Source organism: Arachis ipaensis, chromosome B04, assembly GCF_000816755.2.
Source record: "Arachis ipaensis cultivar K30076 chromosome B04, Araip1.1, whole genome shotgun sequence".
Taxonomy (NCBI): Eukaryota; Viridiplantae; Streptophyta; class Magnoliopsida; order Fabales; family Fabaceae; genus Arachis; species Arachis ipaensis.
Genome location: NC_029788.2, coordinates 78748786 through 78753927, shown reverse-complemented (window position 1 = coordinate 78753927; position 5142 = coordinate 78748786).

Below are 5142 nucleotides of genomic sequence, written 5' to 3'. Positions count from 1 at the left end.
CATTTATGGTATAATTTGTTACGAATTAAATAGTATTTATTTAATTTTATTTACCAATTTAATTAAATTTTATTTAAAGATATCAATTTAAATTTAATTTTGAATTTGGTCTAATTTAAATTATTGGGATTAGATTGAATCTATTTAAATTTAAGATTTATGAAAAAGAAAAAATGGTAACGAAACTTGTAGTTATTTAAATTATTTAGAAAAATAACAGCTCATTTAAATAATTGCAAGCTTTGTTGTCATTTTCTCTTTTTTATAAATTTTAAATTTAAATAGATTCAATCCAATTACAATAATTTAAATTACACCAGATTCAAAAATAAATTTAAATTGATATCCTTGAATAAAATTTAATTAAATTAATAAAAAATTAAATAAATACTTTTAAATTTTAACAAATTATACCATATAATCTTTTTTATATTTTGGAATTAAATCTTTTTATACCTATATATATCATTATATCGACATATCAAGAGATTTTGCGCTTATCGTTTTTTAATTTAAAAAAATTAAATTGTTAATTTTTAATTTAAAAATTTAAATCATTATTTTTAAATTGAATATTTAATTAATCATACGAGTAGAATAATATGAATATGTAATATTATAGTTAAACGTTATGTTGAGTTTAGAACAAAATTAATTTAATGATAATGACAAGCATTGATTAGTTGGGCTAAACATCTAATTGGTTTTGATTGCTTTGATTAGTGATACAGGCCCAAAAACAAAGGTTGTAGCAACCCAACAAATTAAAACAGAAAAAATAATAATAAAGGCTGCTGAAGATTAGTTGATCCACAAACAAAGCCCATCAAAAGAAAACAAAGAAATCTAGTGGGCTAAATGAATTGTGATCCACCAATCAAGCCCAATGTATCTCAAGAGAAAGGTAACTACAATGCTAAGTCCCAGCATTGTTTCCATTCGGACAAATGCAATAGATAGAGAGAGAAAGCTTCTTCTTCTGGTTCATACACTAGAGAAGAAAGAAAGAGAAAGGTTAAGTAAGAAAGCGTTGTCAAATCATACTAATCAAAGACATGTTAAGCTAAGTCAACGGTTAAAGGTAAATAATTTTTTTTGCATATAAATTGATTTCTTCACTTCTTCTCCTACTCTCTGCAATACCATTTTAAAAAAATTAAAGAAAATAGTGGCTGAACATTCCTACTGTATATCAATGGTCAAAAATATTTTTTAGGGTCAAAGCACAAATCTAATGGTTTTTATTTTGATAAGTTTATTGAAAAAGTTGATTGGTGATACTACTGTGTCTGCTACGGTGATATGATCAATTTCAAAATTCCTAATTTTTGGGGTTGATTGAAGAAAGAGAAGGCATGATCTCTGAAATCTCAAAGTCCAAGAACTTGACTTTGAAGGAACTCAAGCCATGATCCAGAATAAGGTACAAAAAGAAAAATGATTCTGGTTAGAAGACAAGGAGAGAGAACTCGAATAGAGAGCTGTGTGTGAAACCTCACTACTGAGTTTGAAGTCTTGGAAGCATTGCACCTACACTAAAGGGAGCACTCCGCCAAGATGAAGAACAAAGTCCTGAGTTCTGTTGTTGGGTTATGTTCATAGTGTTAATGCTGTTATTCATCATCTCCTTCATGTTTTATGATTTTGTATTTCAGTTTCAATGTATACCTTTCTGTGTTTTCTTTGAGAGGTAAACGGCAAGAAAGAGAGACATTGAAAAAAAGCCAATGAGTGAAAAAAAGACTAAGAGAAATACTTGAGAGAAAAGCCAAGAGTGATTTCAGATTTCTTTTGGTTGTAATTTTCTGTCTTGTACCTGAGAGGTGTCTCTTGCTAAGTTGGGTAATCACTTATTGTAAAGAGTTTAGGTATTAACATTACTAAGTCAAGTTTAGGTTGAAACTTGTGTACCCAGATAGGATTATGTGAGTCCTAGGAAATTGGTGTATGTAATACTTTGATTATAGTGAAAATTTCACCAACGTTGTGGTAGAGACTGGATGTAGGTTGCATTACACAAGACAATCGAAGCAGGATACATGACTGTGTTAACTTCTTCCTTTTTGTTTTATTCTGTTTTTTGAAATTTATGAGACAAAAAGAAATTGTCTCCTAAATATTCCGCTGCGCAGTTCATACAGAGTTCTGGTATTAAAGGCTTAATCTATTAAAGCAAAAGAAGGTCACAGATTCAACCTCCCTTTCTCTAAGCCTTCTGTAACCTTCAATTGGTATCAAGAGTCAAGGTCTCAAGAATCAAGCATCACAGCTTGGAGCAAAGGTTCAATGGTGAACAACTTGGGCATAACCATAATTGCCTGAAGAGTGAATATTTTATACCCTTTTATAGAATTTTCGAGTTATTTTTAGTTAGATTTTATTTATTTTTACTTGATCTTAGTGCAAAAATCCTCTTTAGATGCTACTTTGAGTTGTTTTGGAATTTTTATGATTTCAGGTGAAATTCGGGAGAATTTGGCAGAGTTTTGTGCAAAAACAAAGAAAGGATAGTAGATGTTGTCAACCCTGACCTCCTTGTATTCCAACGAGTATGCCTTGAGCTATAAATGTCCAATTGATGCGGCTCTAACGGCGTTAGAAAGCCAACTTCCCAAGCTTTCTAACGATATGTAATAGTTTATACTTTTCTTTTGGAATCACTGCCAAATCTGGCACTAAATACCAAGCCTGGCGTTTAGCACCTAATAGGGACATAACCAGCGCCAAAACTCGTCCTCCCTGGGCGTTTAACACCCAAACTGGCGTTAAACACTAGCAGCTGTCCGGAATCACCCTTTTTTGGGCCTCCAAGTGGATTTAGCATATATTAGTTATATTTTATTTTCTTTTTAATTTTTAATTACAAACAATATCTTTTAGGTTTAGAATTCAATATTTTATTTTAGTTTCAAATCAAAAGATTTGATTTGATCTAGATTTGATTTTGTTTTGATTTGGTTTGAATTTGAATTCTAGATTTAGTCTTAGAGAATTTTACTATAAATAGGGGACTTCCTTCCTCCCCAGAGGACACCCAATCTCTCCTCTAGGAGGGGGACTTCTCACTTTTGCATTTTCACATTTTTTCTTTGTAAGTCATGAGCCACTAAACCTCCTTGGTTAAGGTTAGGAGCTCTGTTTATTTCAATGGCTTAGAACTATTATTCTTCTATTTTAATTTATGTTTGATTCAATTCTAAGGATTGTTTTTGTTCTTAATCTTATGAACTGGGTGGAACAAGAGTATGACCATTTTCTACATGAGTTCTTGTGATTCTCGAGAGAGTTATCTCGCTTGAACTACAGCTTGAAAGCGCTCCTCTTAGACGGCTAATTACACAAACCGATGGGGATAAGTAACATCTATTTAGCCGGTTTGGGGGGTGGATAGTGTAAGACCCAAGACTTTGAAAAGTCTTTTTATGATCAAGTCTCAAATCATATAGTTATTTACAGCCTTAATTTCAGAAATTATTTTATTAAAGATAATTAAGGCAAGTTTTGATTTATTGGATTTGAGATAAGTTATGATTATTATCCAATTTTATAATTATTGGATTATTTTCTATATTTAAAGTATAAGGTTGATAGTTATGAAATAATAAGGATTTTATATGATTTGGATTAGATAAGTAATATTTTAAATATTATTACTGCTATTTTGGAAAATGAAGAAATTAAGTATATTACTTCTAATTATTTGATTTGGACATTTTATTGAAAATAATTTGTGAAATTGATGAGCAAATTGTATTTCCTATATACAATTAGTGTTGGACTTAATTTGGGTTTCAATTATTATATTATTCCCAATTTTATGTGAAATTACCATAATGCCCTTAACCCTAATTTTTACTCTAAAAGCTAACCCTGAAACCCTAGCCACTTGACCCCTACCCAGCGCCGTTCTTTCCCCCAAGGTTTGAAATGTGTTGCCACCCAAAACCCCTCCAACGGAAATAGAAACAGAAAGGGAAGTGGGGTGAGGGATACACGGAGAAGGAAGGAAGGAAGAGGGGAGGGAGGAGCGTCGTCGGTGCGTCAGGCCTCACCACCGCCGTCGCGCCGCCTTGGAGTCCGCAGTCAGAGTCGTGTCGCGCAGAGAAGAGGAGAAGAGGAACTCATCGCGTCGCCGCCACCCACGGAGCTGCGAGCTGCGCCCAGTTGCCGTCGGGGTCACCGCGCCATCGTCCTTGCCAGCTCCGAACGAGAAGCACGATGGAGCTCCGCTTTTGCTTCCCTGGTTCGCCGTGAGTGAGCATCGTGGGAGAGAGGACGACGCGAGTTGGAGGCTCGGTTGCTGCTGTGCTATGGAGTAGACTGAACCGCGCCGCGCTGTTGGGGTTCTCACTGTCGCCGGAAAAGGATTCCGGCCGCCGCAGGTGTCGCGGTCGGAAGAGAAAGCTGTGCCCCTGTGTTTTGACCGCCTGGAGTGGTTCTGTCACTTCCGGGATCACCGCCAGAGCTCCGGGCTGAGCCTCTGCCGCTTGAGACCCTGCTGTCGTCGCCAGAAAAGGCTGCCGGTAAGGCTTTTAAGTTGAGTTTCCTGGAACTTCATCGTCGCTGCGTGTGGTTCAGATCGCCGCTGCTGCTTGGGGCTGACTCCCGGGTTGTCGCCGAACCGGTTCGGAGACCGCCGCTGTTTCGGTTCAACCGTTTCTTCTTCGGTTCGGTAAGCGTTTCTATTTGAAAGCCCTTTAGTTACTGTCCTGTTATCATACGCTGAGGTTTGTGGCATTAATCGCTATACGATTGAGTTCTGGTTGTTGTATGTTGCGATTAGTGTTGCTATGGTTATTGTGAACGTGGCTGAGAGCTGAGGTTTTGGTTGCTGTCAGTTCGGGTTGAGGCGGAAATGGGCTTGATGAGGCGTTTGGATTATGGAATTGCGTTTTGAGGTAGGGGCGCTTTCCGAAACTATAGTTTATTATTGGAATTATTACATATGGGTACTAATGTGAGATATTGTGTATTTGGTGTTTGTATCTGCCTTATGTATTATTTGATTGACTCGAATGACTATGGATGTTGGTTTGGCTGAATTGTTGTGTGGCTTGTGAAATGTAATGTTTGAAGTTGATTCTTTAAAGATTTGAAATGAGTTTAATCCGCTGAGGATTGGTTTGAATTGAGTCAATTATT